This window comes from Stomoxys calcitrans, chromosome 5, assembly GCF_963082655.1.
Source record: "Stomoxys calcitrans chromosome 5, idStoCalc2.1, whole genome shotgun sequence".
In the NCBI taxonomy this organism is placed as follows: Eukaryota; Metazoa; Arthropoda; class Insecta; order Diptera; family Muscidae; genus Stomoxys; species Stomoxys calcitrans.
Window position 1 is genome coordinate 52,546,732 of NC_081556.1, and position 24,361 is coordinate 52,571,092.

The following is a 24,361-nucleotide window of genomic DNA, read 5'->3' on the forward strand; positions in this document are numbered from 1 at the left end:
ACCTATTACGGAAGATGACTAAGGAGGGATGTTATAACACTTCTAAAAGGTAAGGATCCTAACCTAGATCAGGTGAAAAAAGGTATTAATCCGCCCCATACTACTATGGACATACGCCTAAGCCAGTAATCGGCTTGTTGTGCGCTCTAAATACTAAAAAGTAACCAGTGTTCGGTCAATCCAAGACTATGCAGTTGGCAGCAGTGCCTAGCACTCAACCTCAAGTCTCATCTCAGGCATCCGATCTTCTTCCATTCCTTCCAGGCTTTCTATCGTCGCCTCGATTATGCCTCAATGGTATGAGTTGCTCCTATCCTCAATGGTATGAGCTGCTCCTATCCTCTATACATTCTCTCGTCGCCTTTAGGTTCCAAGCCGCAGAGGCTACATCACTCTTAAGCCGTATGTCTATGTGTCGGATATCTAAAAAAGCTTCCAGTGCCCAAGTAGGCGTGGTCCTCATCGCTATGGCTTTACCAGGACAACATGTTATATGAACGTGTTGAATTATTCTTACATTGTCCTCTTTCTTTCTTCATCCCGGTCCACTACACTGCTAAGAAGTAAGTAAGCATTGGTTTTATTATGCTCCTGTAGAACTAGTGGACTATCCGCGGATTCAGGCCCCATTTCGAGCCAACGCCAGTTTAGATTGTTCACAACATCTTTGAGCCTTCACGGAATGTTCCTGAAAATGCATTGAACCTCAATATGCTGCATATTCAACATCAATTTAAATCTGGCTGGTTATGGACCTCAGCCATCTCGTGATTTCGACGTCTCCTCATTTAGCAATTGCAGATAAATACCGTCCAGAGATAGGAAAAGCAACATTTTGGGCTTGCTTGGCTTCGTCGTCTCTCCTTTTCTGCAGTTACAGTCTTCAGTGACTTTTCCATAATCTCACTAATCGTCGACATAAATTTGCCTTTGGACTAGCATCACAGATATCGTTCATATATGCGATACCTTTTGACCATCTTTGGTGAGGCGCCCCCTTGTCATCCACCGTCCGACCATAGCAACTCCCAAGTTTGAGTTGAAAATCCTGATGTATACAATCAGGCTTGTTCCGGATTTCGAAACCCCAAAACGAAAGATATTTTTCGAAAACCAGAACGGGCCAAACTATTACTCGTTTATTGGGAGTCATATGGGTGTACTCCATACGATATTATGGAAGGCCATTGGCCAACTGCTTCCGTTGGACAGACATTTCGACATCGCGCACAATTTTGTGGTGAACCGTTTTCTTCAACCTGCTCTGTTGATGGTATAGAATGTTTACCTCATAGTCAGAATGAGGTTCAAGTAGCAGTGACCCGACTAAAGAACAACAAGGCAGCAGGAGCTGACTGGTTACCCGCAGAACTATTTAAGACCGGAGGCGACAATCTGATAAGGCGTATGCATCAGCTTATTTGCGCAATCTGGCTAGAAGAACGGATACCCGATGATTGGAACCTCAGCATACAATGTCCCGTATACAAGAAAGGAGACAAGACGGAATGTGCCAACTACAGAGGAATAAGTCTCCTCCCCATCGCATACAAGATACTCTCGAGCGTACTGTGTGAAAGATTAAAATATAAAGTCAATGAGATAATTGGGCCCTACCAATGCGGCTTTAGAACTGACAAATCCACCCTAGAGCAGATATTCACACTGCGCCACATCCTGGAAAAGACCCGAGAAGGACAAATCAACACCTAACATCTCTTTGTTCACTACAAAGCCGCCTTTACGTTCAAAGGTATTTCAAGCCATGTCTGAGTTTGGTACCCCTGCAAAATTAATAAGACTCTGCAGAATGACACTTGCTGATACGCGTTCCTCAGTAAGAATAGGAAAGAATATCTCCGAACCATTTATTGTAATACCAAACGAAGTTTCAGACAAGGAGACAGTCTATCGTGTGATCTCCTTAATATCCTGCTGGAGTAGATTATACGAGATGCAGATGTGAATAGATATGGCACATTAATCACAAGAAAACACATGCTACTCGCCTATGCCGACGACATCGATATCATAGGTCGGTCACCGGAAGTAGTAACTGCAGCCTTTGAAAGAATCAAAAGAGAGTCAGTGAAATTGGGTCTGACAGTAAATGGAGATAAGACGAAATGGATGATTTCAACTCCCAAAAAGCCTTGCACAACCGAGCAGATAAAGAAAATGGAGAAAGTTTGGAACCACAACTTTGAGACAGTCAGTAACTTTACCTACCTCGGCACCGCCGTAACCGAAACGAATGACACCAGTTTTGAGATTAGCAAACAGATGCTTCTTTGGACTAAGTAAGCAGTTTAGAAACAAGGCCACCTCTCAACAGACGAAGATTACACTACACAAGACACTGATACTACCCGTGCTGTTATATGGTTCTGAAGTATGGGTACTTGTGAAAGCAGATGAGGCAGTGCTTGGAGTATTTGAGAGAAAGATTCTTCGTAAAATATATGGACCAGTTTGCGTTAATGGAGAATATAGGCGACGTATGAACCACGACCTGTATGAGCTGTATGACGACGATAGCATAGTTACACGTATCAAAATACAACGGCAGCGTTGGCTAGGTCATATTGTCAGAATGGATGAAGAAGCTCCAGCAAAGAAGTCTTTTGAAGGCAAACACGGTGGTACACGCAAACCGGGAAGAGCAAAAGCCCGAAGATAAGATCAAGTTGTGGGAGACACCTCGACTTGGTGTCAGAGATTTTACAATGAGCGCAGAAGATCGAGGCGCTTGGAACGCTATTCTACGTTCGGCTAGTGGAACAAATATTCTGTCATAGCCAATTAAAGTAAAGTAAAGCTCTTGTAAATATTTGGTGGCAGTCTATTTCTTTCAATTCTATCAGTCACTGACGAATACTATTTTTTGGCGATGGAATTCTGTCCTTGACCAGATTAACCACAATTAGCGTCAGATAATGATTTATTAAGTTTAAGTTAACCCATCTAGTGGCTGATCAATTTTTCATATGCTACCCTAAAAAGCTTTCCGTTTAGTGTGGCCTCCGGAAGCCTTGTTTTTCGGATGTTTCGCAATAATTCATCGAGTTTGGTTATTTAGAGGACGTACATATGTTTGACCTATCTTTCGGTTGCACAACTTTTTCGTAGGCTACCATACAATCAAAAATTTTGTATATTGTTGACATTCTTTTCCGATTTGTTTTGCCCATGTCTGTATTGCAGTTTGAATATGGACTGTTAAACGTTTTTTTTCACACAAACGTTTTGGTGACACACAGTTGAGTGGAAAAATGTAAACAAAAATTTTATTCAAAATTCCAAAGCAGCTAAAAAACTTGATCTTCGCATTATTTGCCAATGTTGCGAACTCACCAAAATAAAAAAACACTGTCATGATGAAATTTTTTAAAAAAGTTTAGGTGTTTTTATTATATGGAGCTTTGTTTTCTATAGTTCAGGTGGATGAATGGATTAAAGCTGATCTCAGTGGAGATACCCAAAAAAAGTTCACATTCATTAACAGGCGACACACACTGTCGACAAAGCATCAACTCCATTGGTTCAACAGCAAACCCAACAAGACCTAAAACAATGGCCATAACAAACAGCAGCCGCCACAGAAATAACAAAGACAAATAAGACTCATTGTTGTTGTTGTTACTCTGCTCTGCTGCAATTTCCCTAAGCAAAATTGAAGAAAAAACCCGGTTACTTGGTTTTGAATGGACCAATAACTGAAACAAATCAAAGGCATGTTAATGGTATTTCCATTGCCCAAACATGCGGTCGCCGCATTGTGGCTTTTTATGGCATCAAAATCGCTTTTTGGTTACCTAAGATTAGGTGGTAATGTAAACTAATTAATTTCTCAATTTAAATCGTCTTTGCTGGCGTTTCAATATAAAGACATCCACACATAAATTATGAGACTTTCGTTTGTCACTTCAGCTGCTGTTGGCAACTTATTTATACCAAAGAAATGAAACTTTTTATTAATTTAATAGTGTTGCTTTATGTTGACAATGACACCTTCTGTAAATTTATGAAATTATTATGACGATTGTACAAAGAAAAAACAAAGAAGACAATAGCGAAGAAAATTTGTTTGCGTTTTCTCAAAAAAAACCCCCAATCGTGGACACTGAAGAGGTTTATTAAATCTTTTAAATGGATTATAAAAGCGCCTTTTATGGGGTCAAGACTTTAAATCGAGACATTGGTCTTTATGGCAGGCATATCCAAATCTGTACCAATTAGGGCCAAGTTGCAGAAAAATATAGAAGAGTCTTACACAACTCACTGTCCCAAATTTCGGCGATATCGGACAATAAATGCGCCTTTTATGGTCCCAAAAACTTAAATCGAGAGATCGTACTATATGGCAGCTATATCCAAATCTAGACTGATCTGGGCCAAATTGAAAAAAGTTGTCGAAGAGCCTAAAGCAACTCACTCTCCCAAATTTCGGTGAAATCGGATAATAAATGGGCCCAAAACCTTAAATCGATAGATCGGTTTATATGGCAGCTATATCCAAATCAGCACCGATCTGAACCAATTTGAAGAAGAATGTCGAAGGGCCCAACAGAACTCACTGTCCCAAATTATGGCTAAATGGGACAATAAATGCCCCTTTTATGAGCCCAAGACCTTATATCGGGAGATCGGTCTAAATGGCAGCTGTATCCAAATCTGGGCCGATCGGGGCCAAATTCAAGATGAATGTTGACTGGCCTAACACAACTCTCTGTCCCAAATGTCAGCAAAATCGGATAATAAATGTGGCTTTTATGGGCCTAAGACCCAAATGGGGGCTATATCAAGATATAGTCCGATATAGCCCATCTTCGAACTTAACCTGCTTATGGACAAAAAAAAGAATCTGTGTAAAGTTTCAGCTCAATATCTCTATTTTTAAAGACTGTAGCGTAATTTCAACAGGCAGACGGACGGACATGGCTAGATCGTCTTAGATTTTTACCACGATCAAGAATATATATACTTTGTAGGGTCGGAAGTGGATATTCGATGTGTTGCAAACGGAATGACAAAATGAATATACCCCCATCACTCAGTGGTGGGTATAAAAACATTTTGTTTTGCCAATTTATTTCAGCAGTGTAGCATTTATCATCAATTTTCAAATGACAATGAGAAAATATAATATTTTTTTTACCAAAATTATCAATAAATCATAAACAAATAAATATGTGAGGCTAGTTATCGCCGATTGCAAAATGGAACTCTGCTGGACAATGAGAAAATATAATATTTTTTTTACCAAAATTATCAATAAATCATAAACAAATAAATATGTGAGGCTAGTTATCGCCGCTTGCAAAATGGAACTCTGCTCTATATAAACGTCAATATTTACTTTGCTTCTTTCAAAAATTTTACAAGCCCCTGGGCTACTCATAAATTATTCACCACACTAAACGTCATATTTTTACAATCCCTACTACTTTCTTATTATTTTAATTATGCGTCGTAGCAATTTAGTAAGCGCAATAATGCTTAATATTCCCCTAAGCTGAATTGTAGGGTGAAATGGAATTTCATCAAAGACAACCAATCGTTTTCGAATTGATACGTGCTGTGCTAGCGCCGTTCTCCTTAGCTCGCACCATTTCATTTATTTTTATACCCTCCACCATAGGATGGGGGGTATACTAATTTCGTCATTCTGTTTGTAACTACTCGAAATATTCGTCTGAGACCCCATAAAATATATATATTCTTGATCGTCGTGACATTTAATGTCGATCTAGCCATGTCCATCCGTCTGTCCGTCCGTCCGTCTGTCTGTCGAAAGCACGCTAACTTCCGAAGGAGTAAAGCTAGCCGCTTGAAAATTTGCACAAATACTTCTTATTAGTGTAGGTCGGTTGGTATTGTAAATGGGCCATATCGGTCCATGTTTTGATATAGCTGCCATATAAACCGATCTCGGGTCTTGACTTTTTGAGCCTCTAGAGTGCGCAATTCTTATCCGATTGGAATGAAATTTTGCACGACGTGTTTTATTATGATATCCATCAACTGTGCCAAGCATGCTTCAAATCGGTCTATATCCTGATATAGCTGCCATATAAACCGATCTTGGGGTCTTGACTTCTTGAGCCTCTAGAGTGCGCAATTCTTATCTGATTGGAATGAAATTTTGCACATAGTATTTTGATATCACTTCCAACAACTGTGCGAAACATGGTTCAAATCGATCCATAACCTGATATAGCTGCTATATAAACCGATCTTGGGTCTTGACTTTTTGAGCTTTTAGAAGTCGCAATTCCTTTCCGATTTGGCACAGATTTTGTACAACGGCTTCTCCTATGGCCTTCAACATACGTGTGCAATATGGTATGAATCGATCCATAGCTTGACACAGCTCCAATATAAACCGATCTCCCGATTTTCTTCTTGAGCCTTGAATTGGACTATAATTTGATAAAGCTCCACCTCCTCCTCCGCCCATATTCATTATTCTTTGTTTGCCTAAAAAGAGATACTGCGCAAAGAACTCGACAGATGCTATCCATTGTGCAGGGTATATAAGATTCGGCCCGGCCGAACTTAGCACGCTCTTACTTGTTTATAATGCAAACGTTGAATATTTTTATGGTCGCTTCTGTACGTTCAACATTTTGTGAAGAAGTGTTGGTTTGTTTATCTATCTGTTTATGCTTTTGCGTAATGTTATGTGTTTCGTCTTCTTCTTCATCGTCTTTTAATAATAATTCGATTATCGTCTGAATCATTTCGCTTAAATATTTCGTTTTCATTGAATTGGTGTAAATTAATTCCATATTGGCTAAATTTACGAAATTAAGTTGCGGATGACTTCCCTTTGCAATCGGTGCTATGAATTTTTTGGCTCATGTTTTTATAACTATTGACGCACCCATAAATGTACTAAAATAGTTTGTCTATTACATTTTTACAGTGGTTTGTAGGTGTAGAAATTTTAATAATTAATTGGATTGGATGACCAAATAGGTTAATAGGATGGTAATTTTTAATGATTTTTTTAATACTTTTGATAACATTCAGGTTTTCTTTTTATACCCACCACCGAAGAATGGGGGTATATTTTGTCATTCCGTTTGCAACACATCGAAATATCCATTTCCGACCCTATAAAGTATATATATACTTGATCGTGGTAAAAATCTAAGACGATCTAGCCATGTCCGTCCGTCTGTCTGTTGAAATTACGCTACAGTCGTTAAAAACAGAAATGTTGTGCTGAGATTTTTGCACAGATTCTTTTTTTTTGTCCATAAGCAGGTTAAGTTCGAAGATGGTCTATATCTGACTATATCTTAATATAGCCCCTGTATAGACCGATCCGCCGATTTAGGCCCTTACTTCGAGTGAGACATGTAAGGTCCAAAAGTGGAACTCTTTCTGCTTGCCATGGCGTTCTACACTTTCTCGTAGCATGCATTCATTAGACAATCAGCTTGTTTTTAATCAGAGAGTGACATGTCATGGCGATCTCGACGAGTGAGACTTGTGGTTTAGCCAACAAGATAGAGCACTTGGGTGGGGTCACAAAATCATGCGGCGTTCACAGCATGGGACCGCTGTTCTCCTCCCCTTATCCTTGTACATTTTCAACGCAGCGTTAAATATGTTGTGGCTTTCGCCTTAAGGACGAAGTTAGTATTAGTTAGACCAGTCAGTACAAAGTTCAATAACATCATATCGAAAGATCTGTGGCAAAGCATTGTTCATAATTTTAATTGCTTCCCAGAACCTCTACGCAACTTCAACAACACCTTATCATTATACCACAATTAATTTGAAGCTTGCCTAACTACCATCAGCATATTCAATCCGGTGGCTATATGCTGCTCACACACAATGACGGAAATCTCTCGTCACCCTTCATTTGGGGACGTTTTTCTTTCTTCCATTCACATTTTCATTGAATTCCTGACTTTTGTATGCAAATTCACTTTTTTACAGTCGGAAATTGAACATCTTTCATACATGATCTGATGCCATTGGACTCGTGCATATCCCAAGCCTCTGATACTGTTACTGGCACCTGATTATGTTCCGACATTTGTTTACACACCAAGGCCCCCCGCCTTGTTAGCTTCAAGCTCCTCGTTTCATCAAGACAATGAACTTTCCACTTCATTAATTATTTGTTGGCGTTTGCTTTTGGGTCTGTTATTTTTTGTTTCATAGATTTTCCCATTTTTTTTTTCATTGTGTGAAGAAGATGCAACATATGTGGTGCAGCAAAATATCATGGTCTTCTGGAGATTCATGGTTGGCCAGAGATTGCAAGTTCGTTAATCTAAGTCTGATGAACATATGAAAATGCTGGTTGATTGGATATCAGATTAGTCTGTAGTCCCCAACCCGAAGCCAGACAATGCTTGATTAAATCCCACAAAACAAGGGAGCATCTTACAGTGCCCTAGAGCTTTACAGTAAATAAACAAAATGCACTTGGCAGTTGAAACAACATTTCACAAAGTAATTAACAAAAAATTAAATTGAAGACATTTTGCTTCAATGGCTGCAGACAGACTATACTTATCTTAAGTTTTTGTAATAACAAAATACCTTAATTTCTTCAAAAAGCCCCAACGCCCAGATGCAGACATAATTTATTGAAATTCCTTTCATTTGTAGTGAGACAGCATTTTGAGCCTCTTTGTTTTGTGCTGCGCTCGTGCGTATACATTTCAATGGAAATCACACTGAGGTGAATTGTTTCCCTCATCATACACTTCAAAGTTTACATTTTCTTTTTTTGTTCATGTAATTTTCATTCATGGTGCTCCAAGCTACAGTCATTTTCCATATTTTTTGTCTTTGTTTGTTTTCCTATATCTTAGATAAACACTTCATTAGCGATGTTTTCATTCGTTTTTCTATATGTTCGACGTGTGAAAATATTATCATTGGTGAAAACATAACATCATTTCAAACCGTCCTCTAAAAACACTGAACTGAAATGTGTAACATTATTTTCATCATTAATTTTCCGTTCATCTTAATTAATGTTGGTTTTTATTTTAAGACTAGCTGAACCAACCCGCTCCGCTGCGCCTTCTTTTACTTTATATGGAACAAAATTATCCTTTAAATATTTATTTTCGACATTTAAAGAGCTTTTAGTGAAATACTATGCTACGAAAATTGTATTTGTATGTTATCGCTTGGCTAACGGTTAAACCATTTAAATACCTTTATCTAAATCCCATATGATTTTTACTGAAAGAAATGTTCGCATCGTGCCCTTCTATTACGATGGTCAATAAATAACTGCTGTTTGTGGGGTGTTTTTGGGAAGGGGTAGACCCCAGAAAATTTGTCCCGAAAATGGGTATCAATTTCGTGCTCTACCCCCCAATAGTTTTCATTTGAGCCCCGCATTGACCTCGTCGGTAAATATTGGGTTGCCCAAAAAGTAATTCTCGGTAATATAGTAGTAATATAGTCGGCGTTGAAAAATTTTTTCAACGGCTTGTGACTCTGAAAGAATGCAATTTCTTTCTTCTGTCAGTTATCAGCTGTTACTTTTAGCTTGCTTTAGAAAAAAAGTGCGCGAAATTTTGTTTACATTTGTTTGTTTGGCGTCAATTTTAATATGGGTACCACATGTATTGAAAGAAATTCATTTAACAAACCGAATCAACGCTTTTGATATGCACCTTAAACGCAATGAATTCGATCCGTTTTTAAAACGAATCATAACTGGAGATGAAAAATTTGGAGTAAGTATACCACGGTTGTAGTGCTTTAAAATAGAACAAATTCCCAGAAAAGAGTATTTCAACATTCAGCTCATCTTCCCTTCAAGGAGATCACTCATATTCTTAAAAAGCCATCTCTTAACAGGTAAAAAGGCGTTAAGTTCGGCCGGGCCGAACTTTGGATACCCACCACATTTCCGTGATAACGATGGGCACCACACAAGTCGGAGCTCAAAGTTCCAGCCTGTGTGGCGCCCATAGTCATCCCGTATCGGCCGGGATATATGTAAACCACCTTTCGTCAAAATCCGGTAAAAAATACATACCTTATGCCCCATAGCAGCTATATCGAAATATTTTCCGATATGGACCAAATATTAATAAGTAGAAGTCTTTTTAGTAGCTATATCTTAAAATAAACCGATCTGAACCATATACGACACCGATGTCGAAAAGCCTAATATAAGTCACTGTGTCAAATTTCAGTGAAATTGGATTATAAATGCGCCAAGACTTTAAATTGAGAAATCGGTCTATATAGCAGCTATATCCAAATCTGGACCGATTTGTGCCAAATTTCAGAAAAATGTCGAAGAGCCTAACACAACTCACTGTCCCAAATTTCAGCAAAATCAGACAACAAATGTGGCTTTCATGGCCCTAAGACCCCTAATCGGCATATCGGTCTATATGGCAGCTATATCCAATTCTGAACCGATCTGAGCCAAATTGAAGAAGGATGTCGAAGGGCGTAACACAACTCACTGTCCAAAATTTCAGCAAAATTGGTTAATAAATGTGGCTTTTATGGGCCTAAGACTCTAAATCGGCGGATCGGTCTATATGTGGGCTATATCAAGATATAGTCCGATATAGCCCATCTTCGAACTGAACCTGCTTATGGACAAAAAAAAATTAATCTGTGCAAAGATTCAACTCAATATCTCTATGTTTAAAGACTGTAGCGTGATTTCAACAGACAGTCGGACGGACATGGCTAGATCGTTTTAGATTTTTACGTTGATCAAGAATATATATACTTTATAGGGAAATGGATATTTTGATGTGTTGCAAACTGAATGACAAAATGAATATACCTTCGGTGGTGGGTATAAAAAGACTTTGTTATACCTGTGTGTTTTGGTGGACAGGAAATTTAACTTCAAATCAAACGTTTTGGAAAGGGCAGGAAAGGCAATCTTGCCCTATACACTTGCAAGACAGCCATTGGCAAACTTTGGGGTTTTAAACCGCGTGTCATGCATTAGGAGTATACAGCAGTTGTGAGACCTGTTGTGATGTTGTGGTCTGGTGGACGCTGCTTCAAAAGTCCACCTAAAGCTAAGGAAGCTCTCTCATTGCTCAATTGCCAACGTTCAAGGCAGTGTGGAGTGCACATTGCCTGAGCTGCTTTTATACGTAATTAGTACTCAACTAAAATATCGCTGGTAATTGAAGTTGCATCGACTTCCATGCGGATGGTTCGAAACTAGTCGACCACGTGGGCTTTGAACGCCTGGGTTCGAATCCTGGCGAGAACATAAAAAAATTTCACCGGTGGTTATCCCCTCCTAATACTGACGACATTTGTGAGGTACTATGCCAAGTTAAAACTTCTCCCCAAAGAGGTGTTGCAATACGGCACGCCCTTCGGACTCGGCTATAAAATGGAGGCCCCTTATCATTGACATTAAACTTTGAATCGGGCAGCACTCAGTGATTTGTGAGAAGTTTGCCCCAGTTCCTTAGTGGATTTTCATGGGCAAATTTGCATTTGCAAACCCAACCTTATGATATTTTTTTACAAATATTGGGTTGCCCAAAAAGTAATTGTCGGTAATATAGTAGTAATATAGTCGGCGTTGACAAATTTTTTCAACGGCTTGTGACTCTGTAATTGTATTCTTTCTTCTGTCAGTTATCAGCTGTTACTTTTGGCTTGCTTTTGAAAAAAAGTGCGCGAAATTTTGTTTACATTTGTTTGTTTGGCGTCAATTTTAATATGGGTACCACATGTATTGAAAGAAATTCATTTAACAAACCGAATCAACGCTTGTTATATGCACCTTAAACGCAATGAATTCGATCCGTTTTTAAAACGAATCATAACTGGAGATGAATCATAACTGGAGAAAACGATCATGGTCCAAGCATGGTGAACCAGCTCAAACCACTTCAAAGGCTGATATCCACCAAAAGAAGGTTATGCTGTCTGTTTGGTGGGATTGGAAGGGTGTGGTATATTTTGAGCTGCTTCCAAGGAATCAAACGATTAATTCGGATGTTTACTGTCAACAATTGGATAAAATGAATACAGCCATCAAGGAGAAGCGACCAGAATTGGTCAATCGTAAAGGTGTCATATTCCACCAGGACAACCCTAGACCGCACACATCTTTGGTCACTCGCCAAAAACTGAGTGAGCTTGACTGGGAACTTTTGATGCATCAACCATATAGCCCTGACCTTGCACCATCAGACTACCATTTATTTCGATCTTTGCAGAACTCCTTAAATGGTAAAACTTTCGGCAATGATGAGGCTATAAAATCGCACTTGGTTCAGTTTTTTGCAGATAAAGGCCAGAAGTTCTATGATCGTGGAATACTAAATTTGCCAGGAAGATGGCAAAAGGTTATCGAACAAAATGGCAATTATATATTTGATTAAAGTTCATTCTAAGTTTTATTAAAAATGCATTTACTTTCTTTTAAAAAATTCGCAATAAGTTTTTAGGCAACCCAATATGTCAGATTTAGGTATGTTTTGGGGAGTAGGGTTGTCTCCCACACACTTAGCCCTGAAAATAAATCATTATCGTGCTCTACTCTCACCATCATTTATTTGAACCCCATATTGCCATTAGACTCAAAGTTGGACCCCCAGAAAATTTGTCCCGAAAATGGGTATCAATTTCGTGCTCTACTCCCCAATACTTTTCATTTGAGCTCCACATTGACCTCGTCGGTAAATATGTCAGATTTAGGTATGTTTTGGGGAGTAGGGTTGTCTCCCAAACACTTAGCCCTGAAAATAAATTATCATCGTGCTCTACTCTCAATATCATTTATTTGAACCCCATATTGCCATTAGACTCAAAGTTGGATATCAAATTCGTTTTCTAACCTCAAATACCTTTCATTTAAACCCCTTATTGCAAAAGTCAGCAAATATGTCCGCTTTGTGTAGAGCTCCACTCCCTTTAAGACCCAAATTGCCATGGGGGATGTTATGGGGGTGGGACGTCCCCTAGACAGTTGGTCCCGAAGGTTGATATCAGATTCGTGATCTACCTTTCATTTGTGCCCCATATTTGCATAGTCGGCAAACATGTCCGGTTTTGGGGTTGTGCTGGTGGATGTGGCAGCAATTCATTATTGGAGCCCCATATTGCGATGGTCAGTAAATAAGTCCTGTTTTTAGGGCGGGACGGCCCCCTCAACACTTGGTCACACATTTTGATATCAGATTCGTATTCTACTCGTAAATACATAAAGTCCCATATTGCCATGGTCAGTAAATATGTCCGATTTAGGGGTATTTTGGGTGTTGGGTTGATCCCCCAAACATTTGGTCCCAAATTTGGGTATCAGATTCTTATTCTACTCTTAAATACCTTTCATTTGAGTCCCATAATGTCGTGATTGTTCCATATATATATTTGGTAGGTTTTGGTGTGGGGCGTCGCCCCTAGGTACCCCATACGAAATTTGGATACCAAATTTTTGTTTTTAGGTTACTATTAGAGAGCACACAAAGTTTCGCTTAAATCGCACCACCCTTCTCCGAGATCTGGAGTTTTTGAAAATAAGGGTAAGGGGGAGAGTCCGCTCACCCATCGGATATCAAAAAATGTAGTACCCTATTTCCATCAGTGAAAATTTTAAGATAATCGGTTCAGCCGTTTTTGAGTCTATACGGAACAGACAAACAAACACAAATTAATTTTTATATATTGTATAAGTGAAGATATCCATTCAATAATTCTATGTTCTCAGAAGTAAATAAACTTTGTCATTGTGTGTGTCACACCCCGTAATATGGGTGTATTGAGGGCTTGTATAGATTAAGACATTAATAGATAGATGGAGGCCACCGTGGGGCACAGGTTAGCATGTCCGCCTGGTGACCCCAAACGCCTGCGTTCAAACCCCGGCTTGAACATCAGAAAAAATTTCAGCTGAGGTTATCCTCGTACTAACGGCGGCTACATTGGTGAGTTATTCTGCCGTTTTAAAACTTCTCTACCAAGTGTTGTCGCTATACTAAATTTCCCATGAACATTTCATTAAGGAACAGGGGATACTTCTATCATATCCATGAGCGCAGGCTAATTAATGTTTAAGCTCAAAGTGCCGCATAGCGACACCACTTTGTAGAGAAGTTTTAACATGGCATGATGGCGTAGGTAGCGGCACGCAGTTCGGACTCGGCAATAAAAAGGAGGCCCCTTATCATTGAGCTTAGACATTTTTCGGACTGCTCTCATTGATATAATAGAAGTATTCCCTGTTCCTTAATGAAATGTTAATGAGAAATTTAGTAGTATAGATAGGATACACTGTGGATAGCAATAGTTTTGATATAATAGTTTCAGATATATTCTTGATTTTCGTAACAACCTAAATCAATTCAGATATAAATTTATATTTATCAAATATCTTTATTGACTAAAATTATTTTTTACAGATTTAAAAAACCGACTTGTTATTTTCATTGGTAAGTGAACATTTATCATCTTCGAAGCATAGATTGGATCCACTATTGGCTCCAATCTAGTCTTTTCAATTGTAACTCCTCAAAGAATCCATCTGTGACCTTATAAAGTCTGTATTCCTGATCTCTCCCTCTGGGGTCACAAGCAAAACGTTGTAAAGGGTCACAAGCAAAACGTTATAAAGGCTGATTTTTTAAGAGTTTTTGAAAAGTTTTCAAAAAAAAACACATAAATTCAAAAAAATGCATGAAATCTTTATTTCAATCGATAGTACGGTCCATTTAATTTAATGTTTGAAGATTATTCAATGCACATGTTGACCGTGACTGAGCCTCAAATGGTCCATTTGCTTAGTCCAATTTTGGCATACTCTTTCCAACATTTCGTACGGTATCTCACGAATAAATGCTTTAATGTTGTCTTCCAATGCGTCAATTGAAGCGGGCTGTCTGTATAGATATGAGCTTTAACATAAAAAACGTTAAAACGCACGATCTAAATGGCCAATTGACCAGTTCCGAACGTGAAATAAAATGTTCACCCAAGCATTGCAAGAAATAAAATGTTCACCCAAGCATCCAATGCATCCAGAAAAAGTCACATTTTGGTGCGTTTTATGGGATTGCGGCATCATTGGACCGTACTTCTTCAAAGATGATGCGAATCGTAACGTAACTGTGAATGGTGAGCGCTATCGTGAGATAATATCCAACCTTTTTTGCCCAAAATGTAACAGGTTGACTTGCATGACATGTGGTTTCAACAAGTCGATGCCAAATGCCACACAGCACGCGTAACAATTGCCTTATTGAGAGGCGAGTTTGGTGAACATTTTATTTCACGTTCGGGACCGGTCAGTTGACCGGCTAGATCGTGTTATTTAACGCCTTTAGACTATTTTTTGTGGGGCTATGCTAATGCTCATGTCTAAGTCTTCAATTGACGCCTTGGAAGACAACATTGAAGCATTTATTCGTGAGATGCCGGCCGAAATGTTGGAAAGAGAATGCCAAAATTGGACTAAGCGGATGAACCATTTGAGGCGCAATCACGGTCAACATTTGCATGACATTATCTTCAAACATTAAATTATATGGACCGTACTATCGATTCAAATAAAAATTTCATGCATTTTTCTGAAATTTATTTGTTTTTTTTTTACTTTTCTACAGCTAAAAATCACCCTACTTTATGGGGTCTTAGACGCATATTTCGAGGTGTTACAAACGGAATGACGAAATTTGTATGCCCCCATCCTATGGTTGAGGGTATAAAAAACGGGAAATGTGAACAAATTTCGCGAAAGTGGTACAGAGATTTTTGAGCAAAATGTCAGTGACATGTCGCTGCGCCAAAACAAATTTCGCTTCAATCATTGCAAACGTAATTAAATGCTCACGAAGTGAGTCCAAGTAACTCAGTTTCATCATAGTTGCTTTTGTTTTCTGGCTTTGTTTGACTTTTGTTTGTGTTATGTCGTCCAATAGAATGTAACATAATTCGCCAACAATTAATAGGCAATGAATGAAATTAGTACTAGGCTTAAGGAGGAGGGATAACCACCGCTAAAAATTAAGCGTTTATCACGAAATTTGGTGATAATTAATTTTTATACTCACCACCATAGGATAGGGGGTATATTAATTTAGTCATTCCGTTTGCAACACATCGAAATATCAATTTCCGACCCTACAAAGTATATATATTTCGGATCGTCGTAAACCAAATCGGACCATATTTGGATATAGCTCCGATTTTGCTGAAATTTGAACCAGTGAGTAGTTTGAGGCTTCCCGACAACTGACCCAAATATGGTTCAGATTGGACTATATTTAGATATAGCTACCATATAGACCGATCTCCCGATAAAGGGTCTGAAGACCTTAAAAGCTTTATTTACTACCCGATTTTGCAAAAAATTTAAAACAGTGGGTTATTTTAAGCCTCCCGACATCTGATCTAAATATGGTTCGGATTGGACTACATTAAGATATAGCTGCCATAGAGACCGATCTCCGATAAAGGGCCTGAAGGCCATAAAAGCTAAATTTTTACCCGATTTCGCAAAAATTTGAAACAGTGAGTTATTTTCAGCCTCCTGACATCCTATCTAAATATGGTTCAGATCGGACTATATTTAGATATAGCTGCCTTATAGACCGATCTGCCGATAAGGCGTCTGAAGCCAATAAAAACTTTATTTATTACCCGATTGCGCTGAAATTTGAAACAGGGAGTAGGTTAAGACCTCCTGCCCGATAAGGGCACTGAAACCCATAAAAGCTTTATTTATTACGCGATTTCGCTGAAATTTGAAACAGTGGGTTTTTCTGAGCCTCACGATATCCGACCTTAATATGGTTCAGATCGGTTTATAATTGGATATATCTGCCAAAAAGACCAATATTTTGTTCTACAAAATTGAATAGTACCATATAGTGACGTTGCGTCCAACAGCATCTTTGAAAAAATACGGTCCAATGATTCCACCAGCGTACAAACCACACCAAACAGTGCATTTTTCGGGATGCATGGGCAGTTCTTGAACGGCTTCTGGTCGCTCTTCACTCCAAATGCGGCAATTTTGCTTATTTACGTAGCCATTCAACCAGAAATGAGCCTCATCGCTGAACGGTGAATGAACACATTTCGAACCGAACACTGATTTTGGTAATAAAATTCAATGATTTGCAAGCGTTGCTCGTTAGTAAGTCTATTCATGACGAAATGTCAAAGCATACTGAGCATCTTTCTCTTTGACACCATGTCTGAAATCCCACGTGATCTGTCAAATACTAATGCATGAAAATCCTAACCTCAAAAAAATCACCCTTTACCACTCAATGTCCGTGCCGAATTTGGGTGCTTAAGTTATCCAATTTTCAAAGGATTGTGACGAAATGGGGTTTTCATATATAATCAAAGTGGTGGGTATCCAAAGTTCGGCCCGGCCGAACTTAATGCCTTTTTCCTTGTTTTATTTATCTGCGCATTTCTGCCTGTTGAAATAAAATCGGTTCAGAATGGGATGTGAGTTGGGTTTGAGTTTTTTTTTTCTAAACAAAGATTTGGGTGTAGCATCCTTATAAGACTTTTGTTCGATATACCTTCAAAATCGTTTCAGAATAGTGTACACTCAGAGAAATTTGTAAGTACAAACAGCACAAATTTTTGCTGTAACATGCAGAAAGGCGGTATATTAATTTTGTCATTTCCATTTCCGGCTTAAAATATTTCCCTTAAAGTATATATATTTTCCTTTAAAGTATATGTGTATATTCTTGGTCTAAGGCGATCTAGCAATATCCATCCGCCCGTCTGTCTGTTGCAATCACGCTATGGTCTTTAAAAATAGAGATATTGAGCTGAAACTTTGCACAGATTCTTTTTTTGTCCATAGGCAGGTTCAGGTTAAGTTCAAAGATATGCTTTATCGGACTATATGTTGATATAGCCCCCATACAGACAGATCTACCGATTTAAGGTCTTAGGCCATAAAAGACATATTTATTGTCCGATTTTGCCGAAATTTGGGACAGTGAGTTATGTAAGGCCCTTCGACAGCCCTCTTCAATTTGGCCCAGATCGATTCATATTTGGATATTGGCCGATTTCTCAATTTAAAACATTGGCCCCATAAAAGGCACATTTATAATCCGATTTCGCTGAAATTTGACACAGTGAATTATGTTAGGCTTTTCGACATCCGTGTCGTATATGGTTCAGATCGGTCTATATTTGGATATGGCTACCAAAAATACCAATATTGTGATCTACAAAGTTGAACAATGACCTCTCAATTCCCGTGTCGAATTTGGTCCAAATCGGACGATTAAGCTGCTATGGAGGCATAAAGTATGCATTTTTCACCGGATTATTACGAAAGGTGGTTTACATATATACACTGGGTGGTGGGTATCCAAAGTTCGGCCCGGCCGAACTTAAAGCCTTTAACTTGTTGTATGAATAGGCCATAAATGCGGATTTTGTGGCCAATGCAAACGTACTTTAATGCCTTTAAACTTGTTATGCTTCAATTTATGTATATGCTCTCATAATATAATTAGGTTTTGTTGTAGCCATGAATGGAAGTTTCTCCCAAACAATATTCTAAAAGTTTCCTTGATAAATGAAAATACTTGTACTAGCATACTAAAATCCACTGAGTTGGCAAGACTTGATTTATACTCATATCATTAGCAGTTAATAGCTGCTATTTTCCCACTGCAATTGTTCTTTTAACATACTATGTAGCCAGTACAGGGAGTTTAATGTAGGCGTAATTGTAACTTTTGTATGGAGTTACTTGTAATTACATAGATATACTCGCAGAGATATGCCAAGTAAAGCACAGCGGAAACGGATATTTCACATAAGCGGCCGTTAAACACTTAAATACACCTGGTGATTACTTTGATTTCATTACAAATATTTCAAGTTCAATTCGTTTCTTTTTATTATTTTGAAATCAACATATTGGAGAGCTTGTAATTGATGGTGTGTCCATATTTACCAATGTACAAATTGTTTTCGACTACTTAAGAAGCCACAATGGGCAATTGATTACTACTTCTTAAGGTCACTGTAGTTTAAGTATATCAATTCGATTCGATGCCAAAGTTTAGGTTGTGTTCCCAAAACGATCGTCATTAATTTCTACTCAAACTTCAATGGTATACCATTAAGACTTAAGATACGAACATGACCGCTTAAAGATTTGCGAACATATAATTATTGATGAAATTATATTTTTCATTTTTCATAAGGCTTCAATAATTGAACCACATATAGACAAAAAACGAAATTTTAGACCCTAAATAAAATTAGCATAGTACCAAAATCACACATGTTCCAATTATTTATTGTCTCTGTGTAACAATTAAAGTGTGCTAAGATCGGCCGGGCCGAATCTTATATGTGGATCGCGTTTGTCGAGTTCTTTTCCCGGTATCTCTTTTTAGGCAAATAAAGGATAAAGGAAAAGAGTTGCTATTCTATTGAAGTTATATCAAGCAATGGTCCATTTCGGACCATATTTAAATTGAATATTGGAGACCATAGTAGAAGCCATTGTGTAAAATTTCAGCCAAATCGAATAAAAATTACGCCCTTTAGGAGCTCATGAAATAAAATAGGGAGATCGGTTTATATGGGAGCTGTATCAGGCTATAAACCACTTCAGTCCATATTTGACAAGTATGTTGAAGGTCATGAGAGAAGCCGTTGTGCAAAATTTATAATATAATTATTGCGCCTCTAAAGAGCCCTCAAGAAGTTAAGATCCCAGATCGGTTTATATGCTCTATCAGGTTATGGACCGATTTGAACCATATTTGGTGCAATAGTTGAAAGTCATAACAAAACACCTCATGCAAAATTTTAGCCAAATCGGATATAAATTGCGCTCTGCGGTGGCTCAAGAAGTCAAGATTGAAGCCTGGTTTATATGGCAGCTATATCAAAACATGGGCCGACTTAAACCATACATCGCACCGTTGTTGGAAGTCATTACGAAACATGTCATGCAAAATTTCAGCCCTATCGGATAAGACGCTCAAGAAGTCAAGACCCAAGATCGGTTTATACGACACCTATATCAGGTTATAAAGCGATTTCAATCATACTTAGCACAGTTGTTGGAAGTCATAACAAAACATCTCATGCAAAATTTCAGCCACATCGGATATGAATTGCACCCTCAAGTGGCTCAAGAAGTTAAGATTTAAAATCGGTTTATATAACAGCTATATCAAGTTATGAACCGATTTGAACCATACTTAGGACAGTTGTTTAAAGTCATAACAAAACACGTCGTGCAAAATTTCACCCAAATTGGATAGAAATTGCGCCGTCTAGAGGCTCAAGAAGTCAAGACCCCAAATCGGTTTACATGGCAACTATATCAAAACATGGACCGATATGGCCCATTTACAAGCGGCTAGTTTTACTCTTTTGAAAGTTAGCGTGCTTTCGAAAGACAGACGGACGGACATGGCTAGATCGACTTAAAATGTCATGACCATCAAGAATATATACACTTTATGAGGTCTTAGACGAATATTTCGAGGTTACAAACAAAATGACGAAATTAGTATACCCCATTCCTATGGTGGAGGGTATCAAAAGTCACCCATTTGGTCCACTTACAATCCCAATGTAGTAAAGGTTAGGTAAGGTACGAAAACATAGAATCGTGAGCGCTGTTATGCCCTCGCTATTTCTTATCGCTAACTGACAGGCCTAGTAACAAATTATCCTACATTGCAGCTCGTATGTTAGCCTGTCGGACAACAGTATTCTGTGCTCCGACAAGCTGAACTTAAGTCTATAATGGAAAAGTGCCTCCTGCCACTTTGCGTCGCAAAGTGGTTCAAAAGGCAAAAAAATGGATAAAAATCCACAACTGTTTTATCTGTAGATATGAGCGGTAAGAAATGTTCTACAGGAGGACATTGGTTATCAGGGAAATGACGTTATTGGACCATACCTTCAACACAGTGTGTGTCAAAGTTAACCTCTGTCGACTTCTCCAACCTCTAGTGGTAATAGCTTTTAATCTACTGAACCGATTTAGGACTTTAAACAAAGATCTTGGCGAGATCTGAAATAACATGGATAATTGACCATGCCATAAGGTACACTTAACGAGATATGAATAGTAGAGTGTCCCAAAAAACAATTTTTTTAACGCAAAACACCAATTTTTTTCTTTTTGATCGATTGTAATAATCAAAATACGAAATATTATGGCGATCATTTAACGATAACCCGTACTGCCACGACGTCCAAAGTTGGATATAGTGCACGCAAAAAAAAATAAAAGGTTTAGGACTTTACGGCAAGCAAAATACTTTTATTTCGAAGTTTTTCTTTTATTGTATTCTTTTATTGTACCGTGTAACGTTTCTCTTCGACGTATCAAACGTTAGTAATAAACGTAGCTTTTTTAGCAACTTCGCCTACGGTCAATTACCTTTTTTTTGTTGTAAAACCAAAAACTATTTGATTGTTTCGTTAGTCTCAAATGATTATTCGTTCTTTTTTTGTCTTGACTAGGCAAAGAGTCAATATATTGAGCTACTATGTCGAGTGCGGATGGTCAACTAGGAAAGTGATAATTTTTAAAGTTTCGCCTTAGGAACAAAAATGTTGTTATGTCCAATACCAAAAATCATTAGAGCAACAGACACATGGATGCTAGGCACTAGAAAATACGGCAAGCATTTCTAAGGCACATACATTGTTTGGTAATATTTACGCGATTAAGAAATGTCCGACAGAAAGTAGTTATTTAAATGTGCGAAAACAACAACTCCCAAAAGTAATTTTTGTTTTGTTTACGACATAAAAACTACATCAGATCACAACACAAAACCATAATAGAGTTTTGTATCAAACTGTTTTGTTAAATAGTCAACTGAGATCTGCATATAAATTGGTAAACATTTTAATTATGTTTCAACATTAAATTTAACTTGGCATCCTTTTCAATATTCACATTCTATATCTAAATCTGAACTGATTTTTCCAATTTCAATAGGCTTCGTCTCTAGATCGATAAACATACATGTACCAGATTTTAAGACGACCGATCGAAAATTGCTTTCTGTAGCTTGGAAATGGTATTTTGTATATAGCTTATTGGAACCAAAAGGAACAAAATGGAGGGCATGCGTTTCTCTATTTGCAAAAAATTATCTCCCTTGTGGTATGGGATGATCTAATGAATAGTTTAATTTTAAAATATCAAATTTTGCCTTGGTTTTTTCAGTGTATCCTTAAAAACTCCGTAAATGTTTAAGCTTCACGTTAAGAATTTGACGTAAAAGCTAAATCGTGTCTATATCTTTAGTCGTTTAAGAGATCTACCGCTTTGCTGTCGCTGGCTAGAAAACATCAAACAGCTCTTCTTCAGAGTCCTACATTATGCAAATCGGTTCAGTAGACCAAAAGTTATAGCAGTTTTCAATATTAATATCCAATACAATATTAACACCTTGATTAAAGATGTGGACCAAGAACGTTTCCTGAAAGCATACGGCTAAGGTCAACAGTTAAATAGTTATGATCTGATTTTCAATGTTTTCGATGTTTCAACCACTGTGTGCTGTTGTGTTATTGAATAGATTTTCGTTGCAATTTAGATTCCCAATACTTTCCTTTCCGATCCTTGGCGGTATTTCCCTATACATAGCCTCTTTCATCCCTGATGTCTAGTACCTATTCCCCCATGCTGTTAAGTTTCCAAGTTTTCAATAGGTCCGTTCAACTAGTGAATTTGACCATATGGCAGAGTAAATAATACTACCCCCAAGGCCATTATCAACTTGATCCTCAAATCACCAATTGCGTATATTAGTCATGTGTGTTGAGCCATGCAAATTTTAGTATCAGTCGGATCACATTAAAGTGTAATATACTTGGTCCCATTTTGCTCATCTTCCAAATGCCCAGCATCTGTTAGACTTACCTTCAACTTCCGATTCAGCATTGCACCTATTACACTGATTGCCCTCGAAGTCTCTTAAACCACTCTTTTGGAACAGTCGAGATAGCCTACAAGGAATGGATTGAGAAAGAACTCCCGTCTCTGGACGGGATCACTCTGAAGTTATTTAATGAGGCTAATTACCTGAACGTTTGCGTCTTTTACTTCTGAAAAATATGTACCACGGATTGCCTTCGAAGCCTCTTGACCAAAGATAGCCTAAGAGGAATGGGTTGAGAAAAATTCCCGTCTCTGGAAGGGATCACTCTGCAGTTATTAAATGAGGCTTAATACCTGGACGTTAGCGACGTCTAATCCTGTATGAGAATGTGCAGTAGGAAGATGATTTACTGGTAATTGTGAGATTAGTGTTGAGAAAAGGTGCACTGGTATGAGGAAAGCCTATGAATAGGAGGATTCGTACTGAGGAATTCGAGAAAGTGTAGGCAAATGAGCTCCGTATTCCGCACTGTAGATTTAAGGTAGCGCTCAGGCTGAGGGAGCTCGGCATGCTGAAATGTGGTGAATATGGCCACAATTATTAAATGAGGCTAAATACCTGGACGTTAGCGACTTTTACTACTGTAGGAGAATGTTCAGTAGGAAGATGATTTTTTGGCAATTGTGAGATTAGTGTTGACAAAAAGGGCTCTGGTACGGTGAAAGCCCGTTAATGGGAGGATTCATACTGAGGAGTTCGAGAAAGTGTAGGCGAATGAGCTTCATATTCCGCACAGTAGATTTAAGGTAGCGCTCAGGCTGAGGGAGCTCGGCATGCTGAAAGGTAGTGGACATGGCCACAATTGCATTTTGTGTATTGTAGATACAGAGTGGGGGGATACAGATTCGAGATAGAATTTTAAGGATTCGCTTTTCCGAAAGGGCTGTTAAGGTGGCGGATGTAGTTTTTGGAATCAATGCGATTTCAGTATTCAATGAAGCCTCCAGATAAAGATGGGGACGCGATTGGCATATGTGAAACTGTCGAACGAGTGAACGGTCTTTTAGGTAAAGTACTATAGCTCTAATTAAAATCCTAGGAAGGGGTCTACCACCCTCGGAACTTAAAACTAGAGGAAAGAGTGATCAATGAGGAAGGTCTCAGACTAGCTGACCTAGATTCGAGATAGAATTTTCAGGATACGCTTTCCGAAAGAGCTGATAAGGAGGCTGACTTAGTATTTGGGAACAATGCGATTTCAGTATACAGTGAAGCTTCCAGATGAAGATGGGGACGAGATTGGGATGTGTGAGACTGTCGAACGAGTGAACGGTATTTTAGGTAAAGTACCATAGCTCTAATTTAAATTCTAGGAAGTGGTCTACCACCCTCGGAACTTAAAATTAGAGGACAGAGTGATCAATGTGCGTGACCGATATTTGGAAACCCTAATTTATTTTCCCAGACATGATTGTATAACGGGAAATGAAAAGCAACAAGGGCTTGTTCTC

General features: G+C 38.3%; 1 protein-coding gene across 2 annotated transcripts in view; it reads left to right on the forward strand.

The window, feature by feature from the left end:
- LOC106087481 (uncharacterized) overlaps positions 1-24,361 on the forward strand; it is a 78,971-nt gene that overhangs the window by 38,561 nt on the left and 16,049 nt on the right. Inside the window, exons 1-2 of one of the 2 annotated variants that reach the window (XM_059368651.1) lie at positions 9,701-9,725; positions 14,394-14,423. The gene's annotated coding sequence lies outside the window, so the exon portion shown is untranslated. Of the gene's footprint in view, positions 1-9,700; positions 9,726-14,393; positions 14,424-24,361 lie in introns of those variants that run through there. The other variant, XM_013252532.2, reaches the window with a different exon arrangement.